General features: G+C 35.2%; 2 long non-coding RNA genes across 2 annotated transcripts; one reads left to right on the top strand and one right to left on the bottom strand.

Annotated features, from left to right (window-relative positions):
• Positions 1 to 2429: 2429 nt before the first annotated feature.
• LOC138696344 (uncharacterized) lies at positions 2430 to 4647 on the top strand. Its single transcript, XR_011331346.1, has 3 exons — positions 2430 to 2880; positions 2995 to 3102; positions 4520 to 4647. It is a non-coding gene; the product is annotated as an uncharacterized lncRNA (long non-coding RNA).
• A 2585-nt stretch (positions 4648 to 7232) lies between these two features.
• Positions 7233 to 13399, bottom strand: LOC138696345 (uncharacterized). Its single transcript, XR_011331347.1, has 4 exons — positions 13040 to 13399; positions 12821 to 12915; positions 9336 to 9448; positions 7233 to 8672 (listed from the first exon to the last, which is right to left on the bottom strand). It is a non-coding gene; the product is annotated as an uncharacterized lncRNA (long non-coding RNA).
• Positions 13400 to 13670: the final 271 nt, after the last annotated feature.

A 13670-nucleotide genomic window follows, 5' to 3' on the forward strand; every position in this document is an offset into this window, starting at 1 on the left:
CTTTCTGATCAGTTTTAGCATCATTCTTTCTTCACCCACTCTTTCCAACACAGCTTGAAGTCCTAGTTACACTCCAAGTATTTGAAGCTGTCCATTTGCTCTACTGACTGTCTCATTCGGAATTTGCAAGTTTAACTTTTTTATTTCTCTTCCTACGACCATGGTCTTCGTCTTATTTGCATTTATCTTCATCCCACACTACTCACAGCTGTCATTTAGCTATTGAACTGTTTATTTTTTATTTTATTGGGTTATTTTACGACGCTGTATCAACATCAAGGTCTGAACGAAATGAAGGTGATAATGCCGGTGAAATGAGTCCGGGGTCCAGCACCGAAAGTTACCAAGCATTGCTCGTTTTGGGTTGAGGGAAAACCCCGGAAAAAACCTCAATCAGGTAACTTGCCCCGACCGGGATTCGAACCGACGCGCTGACCGTTACTCCACAGGTGTGGACTGAACTGTTTATTCATTAATTATGTACATATTTAAAATGTATCTTTTTGTTAGTATTTTATACTCCTTATGAAAAATATTTACTTAGATCTAGTGCTCAAGTGTTTGTTACGAGATAGTTACCCTTAAGAAAGTTTCATTAAGGCTACCATATGTCTGTAGAAAAGTAGGATTGCTTTCGAGCCTCAGATTCCGGCATTCATAAAACCTTTGACGGTACAGTCAAGTTTTCGACGTCCATTGTGAACCTGAAGTTTTTATGAATATAAACCAGTTTTTCGTACATACAGTCTATTCCATACAGAACTAGAAAGTATTGGCAGTTAAACGGCTTCAAGGTGTCACCCTGGCAACCGCTGAAACCAGCCACCCAAACAAAGTCCATGCTGACAAGTCGCGACTTTTTCACGTTAGCACGTGATAGCCAGCTGTTTTGTTCGGAAGTATCGAATCATCGTTACTGTGTTGCAGCAAGTATTGGTGTTTTGCCATAGCTATTCTTTTCGTAGTTATTTTGTGTTGATGGAGGTGAATTATTTTGAGCTTAGTTTTAAATTTAATTTAACTGTGTGAGTATTTCTAACGCGATTTATAGTGGTCGTGCATTTATAAAATGTCGCAAGGCAGTGAGTTCTTACTCCTTCAGTTAACGGAAGTTTCATAGAACAAACTTTTACTTAATTATAATAATGATCCGAGGCATGACATCTCATTGATAACCATGACCGACCAGCCGGCTGCTGGGCTCACGTCCACATGCCGAGGCTGAGGTGGACGATCATCCAACCAGAATGGAGGTATCGTGTAGTTAGTACGATGATCTCCCAGCCGTTATAGCTACTTTCGTAATTACTTAATTATATTTGGGAAAAATAAATATATTACTTGCGTGAAATTTTAAAATCACTCTCTCGTTACTTTTAATTACGTGATTTTATTTGGCAATGTGATCGCGAAGCGATTAATTTTATTATCCACCTTGTGGAATCTTAAGAAATAGGCCTACTCATCTTTCACCATATTTACTTTATCAGGATAAACTGAAGTAGGCCTGATTCCGCGTCATTGTTACGCCTACTGATACTAATACCTGAAACGCCTAGCTCAGGTAAACCACACGCCCCTCTATTTCTCTGTACCGTTCACCAAACTGTAATTCTGATTTGTGTTCGCCTGACACTTCTATACGAGACATTATTATTCTAATCAACGGCTAAGGTCATTATTGTCTTTTGATAATTTAAATTCCCTCCCGCACTATTTGCATCGCACGTGCGCGTGAAGTACGATGAGGCAATGTTGTACGCTGCCTTGCCCTCCCTATCTGTTTCTCTCGACGCAAACGCTAGCAGACTACCGCCTTCCGAATTATTGCCATCGATTCTAACATTAGAAAATGTATTTATCGGGCCAGAAGATCTATTTTGCCACCATTGCCGGAAACGTTAAATGACGTTCATAGTGTTTTGCAGGAAATGTCTACTTTAAGTGTAAAAAGTGAAAATATGCTTCTCATCAACGACTCTAACTTTAATATCGTGTGCTTTTCAACTGAACATTGTCGCTCTCACATATTATACCCGCCATCGGTCCTTATCCTGTGCAAGATTAATCCAGTCTCTCTCATCATATCCCACCGCATTGTTGTTGTTTAGTCAACTGTCCGAAGACAGGTCTGGCCCTCACAAGTGATACCAAGAAGCACCACTTAGGAGGCAACAAGACCAGAGATACTGGGGTAGGATGGCCAGTTCCTTTCCCCCTCCATTGCATACATCGCCAGGTACAGTATTCCAACCACGAGAAAGTCTCAGGGGAATGAGACGCAGCGGGGTAATGCTGTGAACGAATGTTGATGTCATAAGGTCACACACGTGGGTACGCGTATTTCTATTTGCTTACTCTCACCCAGCACAAACGATAACACTGATATACTTACACTATCCTAGTTTTCAAAATTAGATCACTGTTAATCTCCTGGGGCCCTATTCATAGACATTCTTAGAGCGGGTTAAATAGCTACTTCCGGTGGATGATCAGCGAACTAACGTTTTTCGTATTCATAAACTAGTGTTAGCGATAATACGTGTACTAAGAGGGGTTTGGCTGGCTAAATTTTAGCCCCCGCCGTTAGGGTAGTTTAGAGGCCGACTAGCTTAGCAAGATGGCTGTTATGATGCAGTGAATGTGGGTTATGTACGTCGAATTCGTGATGTGATATGTAGGAGGAAGACGTACCTACCGAGATTGGACATATTTAGAAAATATGAAGTACACAACATTAGTCAGGCTTCTGTAAGATGTATAATAACGAATGTGTCAGTAGCAATCACTGGACTTGCGCTTCGTTACGTACGTTTTCCTAGGGAAGAAAAACGAATAACACTGCGAGAAAGTTTGACGACATCGCAAGATTCTCTTCAGGTAATTATATTTCATGATTTGAATATTGTATGTGAATGCTTTCTTAGAGAAATTTGTACTGTACCGGTACCATATTGGTACAGTAGGCCTATTGTGATATTTCATCATTTTTAGGTTATTGGCGCCATAGATGGCACGCACATACCCATAACAAATGTAGGAGGAGAACTGTCACAAATATATATCAACCGAAAAGGATGGTATTCTCTATTAAACGTTCAGGTACGTACTGTAAATGAAATTACAACCCGTAAGAGGTTATGTAGACCTAGGCTGAAATTTTGGTGAAACTAGCGCTGAGGTAGTTCCGATGATTTCGATACTGAAAATCGTTGAATTTGTGAGATATGAGATGCAGTTGGTCATATATGCAAGCCATTATAAAAGCCAAAAATAATCTAACCTAATCTATCACAGATTCGTATATGCAAGGTGTATAAGCAGAGTACGAAGAGAACCACCTCAGTGCTAGTTTAGCTTTTAATAACTTTATTTACATTTTAGATAGTAATGCATTATATTACATTATTTCAGTTAAATGGTACAAGAAAAAGATTTGTAATTTGTAATTCTCCAGAAAAGCTACACTGAAGAAGACAATAAAAAATCGCCTCAATGTTGTTGCCCCCCCCCCTCCTTCTAACTAATTACTAATATAACATGCGAGAAGTCGAGGGAGAATTATTAAAGAAATGGTGTTATATTGGTAATAAGTGGGAGTGTGGGAGCTACAACAGTGCATTACAGTATGTAAGTAACAGTACCCAAGTAACTATTAAACGATTTTTATGTTGAAAGTATTTGTGGCTGCTGACTAAAACCACATGTTTATTTGGCCTACTGTATATATGTCACGGAAGTCAGTGAAGCAAATATCTATTGTTCCTCCTTCAATGTAGCTTTTGTGGAGAATTACGAGAAGGTCAGCTGTTAGCAGCTCTAAATATCAGAATGAAAAAAACTCAAAGAATAAAAACTGTTGCTTAGTTAAAAAACTTGGAATTTTTTTACCAAATTGCACAAAAAAAGGGATACATTTCACTTATATGAGTAACAAATCACATTCGTAGCTTTCATTTGTGTACCCACATGACAGTTTTTTTAACAGTTTTAATTTTTTATAGAAATGTCCTTTATGAAATTGCTAGTTAACACATATATTACCTTATTCATTTAAGGTTATAAGTGATGCAAGTTTCCAAATTCTGGATATAGTGGCACGTTGAAGAGGAAGTGCCCATGACTCTTGCATTTTCAATGAGATTAGAATTAAGAAGCAATTTGAACAGAATGAATTTGGACGCTTCATTTTGTTGGGGGATAGTGGTTATGGTGTACACAAATATTTGTTAATGCTTGTAAAGTGAATTACTCTACTTGCAATGTATTGTGTACTTTTGTATAAGCTTAACTGATGAATTCTATATTTGTTTGATAAAATGTCTAAACTTGTAAATTGAATTAATCTGCTTGCTATATACCTAAATTATTGTGTAGTTCAACTAATTGTTTATGCCTTTAAATTGAATTAATCTGCTTGCTAGCTATTGTCTTAATTCAATTACCTATGCATGAAAATTTAATTGATCTGCTTGCTATCTTTTTATACCATTTTAATTGTTTTTATACTTATTTGCAGCTGCTCTCGGGCTTGGATTAGATTCCTGCTTGGACTGATTACCTGGATGGATTTTTCAGAGGTTTTCCCCAACATTAAGGCAAATGTTAGGTAATATGTGGCGAATCCTGGCCTCACCTCATCTTGCCAAGAATTTGTGTAACTCTTGACTTGTTCCACATCTTAAAGCTTCTATGGAACACAATAAATTAAATAAAAAAAATGAAATACTGTGTTATTATTCTAAATGATCATGGACAGAATCCAATGAAAAGTAAGGGAGAATGTTAAACTTTTGTATACCACGTAATGTAACTGTGTACACCAATCACACTATTACTTTCTTATATTATATGTTTTTTTTTTTATTGTTTAAGTTTGAAAGATTATCATTTTGTTGGAAATTATTTCATTCTAACATCTAAGAAAATATAAGATACTCTAAATTATGTGAACTAACTGCACAAATCACTGGTGTGCACTTTGTATTTCATGTCAATTTTATTTCTTATGAATCACTTATACATTCGTTTCTTGGGTTGCTATACCTGCAATATACACCTCAATTTTTAATATTCTAATTATTATTATTATTATTGCAGCAGTCCAGTACCTGTTTGTATCACTGAGCGAGTATCCCCAGCTTAGTTTGTGCAGTTCATTTCTGAAATGTTAAAAAAATGGACTCCAGAGAATTACAATTTACAAAGATAGTTCTCTTCAGCCTTAGCCATCTGCACAAGTTGGGAGATGCAAGATATGTCCGAGAAATAGGGATGGGAAGTGTAGTACAGAATGCCATGTGAGTGCAATGACCATTCAGACACTACACAGTAAAGGTGTGCATAAATTGTAAAGAAATTATTTAGAAAGAAAAAAGAGAACTGTTAATGATAATTTATTTATAATATAAACGTTTCCTCGATAAAAGAGAAATAGTACCAATTTTTCATAGGGCATTTTGTAAACCTGTACTCATTTGCAAGCATATTCTGGAGTATACATGTAACCAGATTGGTGTAGGCCTACATTTAGAGGTTGGTATACAGAAGGTTAATATACATACTGTACCGTGTGACAAATTACTTTCTATGCTTCCTTATTTATAGAAGTCACTGAAAATCATTATAGTCCATATATTAACATCTTCGTCAATTCGAAGTAAAACAAAAAGTTGAAGTATGTGTAACGTGGAATGTTGCTAATAAACTTATATTTGAATCAGTAATTTCTGAAAGGGCTTTATTTCAAAATCTCATCTCCATAAAAATCGCCTTACTGCAGGATTAGGGCCCTCTGAGAAGTGCTGTGAATATTGCGAAGCCTGCATAGATCTGAATAAAATACATGGAATAATCCCCATTATCAGAAAGGCGTATTCAAGTGAGAATATGATAGCTTTCTAAATTGATTTTAGCAAAAAGATTGGGTAAAGTCCTTTTAGAAATGACTGATTTAATTACAGAGTTACTGTCTAATAAAAAAAAACTCTCACATAAATTACTCCAAGTATAAATAGTGCATCCAGTGCTTATGCTCACACGTCACTGAAACAGATGGCAGAATGCAATTAATTTTTAATAGGATTTTATGATAATATACCTTTCCATGACGTAGAATAAGTTCAATATAAAAATATTTGATTTTAGGTACTGGCACCATAGATAGCACATTCTTAAGTCTTGGAGAACTTTCACAAATAAATATCAAAGAAAGGTTAATATTTGAGAAGAAAAATTCGCTCCGGCACCGGGGATCGAACCCGGGTCCTTGATTCTAAATACCAAGCGCTCTGACTACTGAGCTATGCTGAATTCAATCCTCAGCACCAGATGGAAACCTCCTCCTTCAATGTTTCCCTTTGTGGCCTGACTCCAAGTTAGGCATATATGTTGACGTATATGTCCAGTGTCAACTGCCATTATACTAGGAGTGCACTCAGCTGAGTGACTTGTTTGGCCGGGAATCCGCAGTTTAGTGCACAGTAAGCTGTACAGAAATATGAACTGCAGCTATGAGAATATTATAGACTTATTAATTGTCACTATTACAGATATTATTCTGTAGGACAAATTAATAAGTTTATAATATCAAAGAAAGGGGTAGTATAATGGAAACTCAGGGGTTCTGTAAATTAAATTAAAACTCGTATGTAGGTTTAAACTTCGCTTCATACAATAATTTTATTCATATTTTGCATATTCACTTATTTCTAAGTTACGAACTATTGTACATTCTAAGGACAAAGGGAGAAAAGCCAAACAAAGCATATCAACATAATACAAGAATAAGCAAACGCCATTACAAAAAAAAAAAAAAAATCTCTTAGCATAGAGTGAGAGTATTAAGAAAATAAATATAGACCTTTATTTTTCTCCTCATTCCTAAGTTCCATATTCATTTCAGGTTGTAAGTGATGCAAATTAGTAACTTCTGAATGAGTTTCATGCAAAAATACAGACAAGTCACCAGTAAAATGATTACAAGAAATGAGTGAAGCATTGCAGATTTAGCCCTGCATTGGAAAGAATCCCGCGACCAGATATTTACTCTAACATACAGGCTCCATGTATTCAATTTACCTGAAGGGGTTAGGTACAGCTTACAGCAGTAAAATTTTGCAAATATTCAACATTTTTTCCACCATTACTGTATCTTGTACAATTATGAAAATTAGTACGTGTAAAACACTGTCCTTCTAATATATGAAAAAATATTTTATATATATATTTTTTTCTAAATTCAAAATGTTGACAGTTCACTGTGCAGTGATGAAGCATTTCTCTCATAACTAAAAAACTATCCAACATTTTGTGATGAAATTTGTTGTGTATGTATGCATGTCATACCTACAATATGATGCAAAATCGCATCTCTACCTTTGATAGACTGTCTGATAAAAAATAAATTCATTTAAAGAAGTGGTGAATATAAGTATTTTTTTCTAACACAAAATAAAATATTATTTATTAAGGAATGTAGTTGAAAGAGCATGATATTGTAAACATGAGTTTCAGCAATGTAATAAAAGAGAGAACATTACACTAAAGTACTACATTTCCAGTTTTTGTCCATTGTGCAACTCAAACCAAGAAATGGATTCGGAACACCTCAAATCTGTGCCTCATTAGCTGACCATGACAATACATTTGAAAAATATTGGAGTGCAAGAGGTCAAATGACTTTATTGTCAAATGCCTGGCATTAGAAAACAACATTTCCAGCTTTTCATTAGGCCCTCCCCCTATTCTTTTCTTTCTAATTGTATTTTCTTAACATTTCCATTTCTAATAATAATTTTGCTTTTTTCAATTCATGGATCAATTCATTAGAGACTTCCAAGCCTAAATTAAAGACTCTGAATTAAATTTCTCTACTAATAACACCTTAATTGCATAGTTATAGACATAAGTGTAACTAAATTGCTTGAGGTAGGTACTTAAACCTCCATCAGGGAATATGTTCCAACTCAGGAACTACAGGTTCGATGAATGATGAATCCAGCAAAAACAAAAAAATAAATAAGTACCAGTAATCTGTCTTATAAATCAGCAAAACTCTTAACCGACATTAAAATAAGAAAAAGGAACACACACATATGTATAGAATTCACTAAACAACAATGTGAAAATAAAAAGTTGAAAACACTACTAGAGCCCAATATACAGTAATACTAATAGTCCTCAATCTGATGCAGTTGCCCCATTCAGCTTAGAAACTGGCCACAACTGTCCAGCAGCATATCTCCATCAAATAAACTTGTTACACTCATAACACTGTGTAGCATGCAACAACACAAATATAATAATGAACAAGGAATACTTACTACTCTACACCAAACTCCAGAAAATGATTGGGACAGAAGAATTTCAAGTTCCTATAAACTGCTGGGAAGCTGCAAGGAAATGAAGTAGACAAGAACTCAAGAAAATTTCACTACTAGTGCTACTATTACCATCACCACCACCATTACCACTACTACTAAGTTACATCTCTAGTTCTTTGATTTGTCCCAGATAATTTTTAACTTTGCCTTTAATAATATTTTATTTCTAATAACAATTTTGTTTTCTGCAATTCATAGAACTTCTCATCACGTTTAATTTTTGGGCTTCATGCTTAGGAGGAACACTTCTTCATACTCTGTCATTCTCGATGATCTTGCAGCAGAGTCCTATGGAAAGACGAAAAAAATGTTAATCATTTGCATACTACTGTACACAAAAGACACTACTTCTTATCAAAACTGTGAATTTTTTTACTTGTCTAAGTTTGAAAATTTATCAATTGTTTGAAATTATCCATTTGATCCAAACATGCAAGAAAATTTAATTTTCTGCAAAATGTACTATGATTCAAATGCATCCCACTTCATATTCCAGATCATAAATTTTAATTGTTATGAAGCACTTATACATTAATTTGTAGGTTGGGTTGGAATAACTGTCATACAATGTATCACTCAATTTCTAGTATTCAAATTAATGTTCCCTTGTTTAACCGTTTCATATTAGTGATACATTGTAATATTATTGTTGCATTTAATATTTATGTCTTAATACTAACTAAACTGTCCTTCATTAAAGAAAAATAGCCATAATTTTTCATCATGTACACAGTTGTAAACTCCCATTCTGACCCAATGGACTGCCTTGAAATAATATACAGTACACTGTATGATTATTATAAACCACAAAAAAGTAAATTAAAATCATCAGTACCAGTTGCAGAAGACACAGCTCTGCTGGATACATTAAGAAGATTGATTGATTGATAATATTGTAATCATAAATAGGCCTAGCAATATTCTTAGGTATGAATGAGATCTTAAACTTACCTGTTTTTGATTACTGTAGAGACTGTTAACGCCCATTCACCTGGGATTGTGGAGACAGGATTTATTGCAGACATACGTGGGATTGATGATGATGATGGTGCAATAATGACATCCTGAAATAAGCATGTAAGTTATTAATATTAAATGAAAACGTAAACATAATACTTATTGTATTATATAGATCTTACATCAGCATTACAGCTATGAGATGTGGAACAAGTAAATTAAGCAAATAGCCAAAATATGTTCATTAATACATAGTAAGTATTTAAAACATAATTAAACTATGCATCATTTTGCAAAAATGAATATAAAGCAATTTTGTTAATTCTTTTCTAAATTTTTCCTCTTGACCCATCAAAGCTTTAAGATAATACATAAACAGTGAACGTTTTACAACAGCTGAGAATAATAGAGGTTAAATGGAAATCTAATTTGTCTTGTATTATATACACAGTGTGTTTAATATATCATAATATTATATTATGGATGTTTTGATTTCTGGGTTATTTGTAAGAAGTCGTCGCTGAACGATTCACATCGTTTATAGTTCACTTCTAGGGTATTGTTACACAACAAGATGGATGCACTGAACGATTCACATCATTTATAGTTCACTTCTGCGAACGATTCCATTGTCTATTGTTACACAACACACTAAACCTGGAGTAATTTAAGCTTATTAATCAAATAAATAATTCTACTTACTGTTTTTTATATGCTCACCTGTATGTAATTTCTATTTTATACATATTTCATTGTTATTTTCCATCCGAAGGTCATTAAGAACGATGAATATTACTTAATATCTCCTATCTTTCTTCAAATAGTGTTTATATGCCATTTTAATTTTCATTTGTTTTCATAAGTTAACAATGATGCACATTGGGAGCAACTTATAAGAAATTATTTTCCTACACAATGCACGCTATATTCACGTTGTTTTGGAATTATTAATCGAAGATGGTTTGCTTATTGTTTATTACACGCACATTTGTATGTAATTTCTATTCCATACGGTTTTTTTTCTATCCCAAGATCATTAAGAATGGTGAATATCGTTCATGCTTGTTTCTTGTATTTCTTAAAATAATGTTATGTGGCATGTTAGTTTTTATTTGTCGTTATTTACGTAAAAATGATGCGCCAAAAAATAAAAAATAATAATAATTTCGTACTCACTCCACATCCTATGTATTTACATTTGTTTTTCAGTAATTTATTAAAGAATGTACCGGTATTTAAAAGACTAATAATTTAGAAACATGTCACATAAATCATCCTTGTGCCAAAAGAGAATGCTCCCTGGACCAAATTATCGTATTTTGCAGTGGTCGTCAGTACTCGCTGAAATGGGTAATAATAATATAATAAAATAATGTTGTACGTAGCATTTAGAAACATGTTACATAAATCATCCTTGTGCCATAAGAGAATGCTCCCTGGACCAAATTATCGTATTTTGCAGTGGTCGTCAGTACTCGCTGAAATGGGTAATAATATAATATAATTGTTTTGCACGTAGCAAGCGGGGTATTGGGGCTGCAAGCCCTGATGATGATCCTACGTGTAGCACATGATGTAAAAAGCGGGGTATCGGGGCTACAAGCCTCGATGATGATCCGACGTGTAGCACATGATGTAAAAAGCAGGGTATCGGGGCTCCAAGCCCCGATGATGATCCGATGTGTAGCACATGATGTAAAAAGCGGGGTATCGGGGCTGCAAGCCCCGATGATGATCCGACGTGTAACACATGACGTAGAAAGCGGGATATCGGGGTTGCAAGCCCCGATGATGATCCGACGTGTAACACATGACGTAGAAAGCGGGGTATCGGGGCTGCAAGCCCCGATGATGATCCGACATGTAGCACATGATGAAAAAAGCGGGATATCGGGGCTGCAAGCCCCGATGATGATCTGACGTGTAGCACATGATGGAATTAGCGGGGTATCGGGGCTGCAAGCCCCGATGATGATCCGACATGTAGCACATGATGAAAAAAGCGGGGTATCGGGGCTGCAAGCCCCGATGATGATCTGATTTGTAGCACATGATGAAAAAAAAGCGGGGTGTCGGGCACTTAAAAGTGCCTTTTCGAAAGCATGGTGATGCGCATTTGACAAACGCAGTGTACTTACTTTCTAATAATCCCTTTTTATTTTTCGTTATTTACGTAAAAATGATGCGCCAAGAAATAATAATTTCGTACTCACTCCACTTCCTATATTCACATTTGTTTTTCAGTGATTTATTAAAGAATGTACCGGTATTTAAAAGACTAATAATTTAGAAACATGTTACATAAATCATCCTTGTGCCAAAAGAGAATACTCCCTGGACCAAATTATCGTATTTTGCAGTGGTCGTCAGTACTCGCTGAAATGGGTAATAATATAATAATATAATATAATTATGTTGTACGTAGCAAGATCGATTATTCAATTGAGAAGATATTTTATGAGGTTGTCATGACTGAGATATCTATTGTCAATTGCTTTTATTTGTCAGAAGGCCTTGACTGACGGGTATATAAGGACCGGCGCTCTTAGGGGTGGAGGTCGGGGTTTGGGATGGCCCACAAGTAACAAGGGAGAGAGACACCTAGTATTTTAAAGATTTATATCGTTCACTAGATGAGTTGATTCAACTAACCTGGAAATAATGTGAATCGTTCAGCGACGACTTCTTGTAAATAACCGATTTCTGACATGAAACATCATGTAGGCTACTCAAAGAAAGCCTAAGGTGGAAAATATTTCTTGCACTCCTGTCATTATTCTTAGGGCTTTCTATTGTAACACAATAAGAGGTAATCTATGTTTACATCACCACAATTACAGATTACATAGGCGTATGAGGTTTTGTCTTTTCAGTGCTGTAATAAATATGAGTTTGATATATATTTTATAAATCACTTACTAGCGTTCTATAAACACACAAGATAATGAAATTTTATAGCTGACCATCAATATGGATTCTACAAATTTCTTATGCTTATGTAGGTAATTCTAACCTCAAATAATGCTATTTCTTTTGACGAAGTAGAGAAAAGGATATCTCAGAAATCTCTAGGCGTTCCTACTGCCCTTTAAAATAAGGTCTCAGTTTTGATAATTCTTGTACACAAGATATTAGGCCTACGTTAAGGTATGATTGATAATTGTGTGGGTTGACATCAGATGTTTGTGGCCCAATCCCCTATGGGTATTTACAAAGCCATATTATCCAAACTGCATTTATGGTAGTTGAGTATAGGCGTAGCTTGCATTTTCACGATTGTTGTGAATTACATTTTACTAGCATTATCAGCTATATTCCTACAAGATATATTATTTACGTTATATTAATTAGGCTACCAAGTACCTATTCAGAGTAGCCTTAGGTGACATAATCATACCAGAGCCACATTAAACATTTACCATGAAGTAATAGGCCTATCTTACTTATAAAAACATGTCCTAAGAACCAAAAACACATACCTCATATGTTAACATTCCATATCGTTTAGTAGGCCTACGTCATCAATTTCGGGAGCAGGACATCCTCCACCAGTTGTTTTTAGTTATTTCTTCAACTAAAAGTAAATAAATATATACTGAATTAGAATAATTCACTCTTTGAAGTCCAATATTTCATAATAGTTACGTCTGGGCCTAACCTAAAAATATTACGTATAATATTATAACATTTCTACTTACATTTTCGACATTTCTTCTTGTGTAGTCGAATTCCCGCACGCTGCCATGTATATTTCTTGCTTTTTTTTACCACAGAAGAAAAAACAAATAGTTTATTGTAGTTTAATATCGCCAATAACCTCACAAATAAACAGAAACGATTCGGAATCGCTTGCGTCTGAGCATGACAATTGCTAGTCTGCACATGCGCAGTAGCATTTTCAGCATCGTGTAACAGTTTCCAAAGCTAATACGCCGACTAATGTAGCCACTGATTAATCGGCGTCTCTGAATCCTGTAAAAGTAACCTGGCTATAACCGGGGCTAGTTTAGAACGCTCGTAGCATGGGCTAGCGCGATGTCTATGAATAGGGCCCCTGGTCTTTTAATCCCGCCACACAGGAAATAACATATGCAGGAGAGCGCATGTTTTTTAATTGTAATATTATCTATCTACTTCCCTCCAATAGATGACGCAATAATAAGCACATTCATTTCACGGTTAATCTCCTGGTTGGAGAACAGTAGCTACATGTTACACTAGTCAGACTTCAGATGCATAGAAACAATTTTATTATTGTTCTTCCTCTGACACACATCGTCAAGTGAGATGTACTGCCTGATAATAGAGGTAGCCTACATATCAGCCAGA

The sequence above is a fragment of the Periplaneta americana genome, chromosome 3, assembly GCF_040183065.1.
Source record: "Periplaneta americana isolate PAMFEO1 chromosome 3, P.americana_PAMFEO1_priV1, whole genome shotgun sequence".
NCBI classification, from domain to species: Eukaryota; Metazoa; Arthropoda; class Insecta; order Blattodea; family Blattidae; genus Periplaneta; species Periplaneta americana.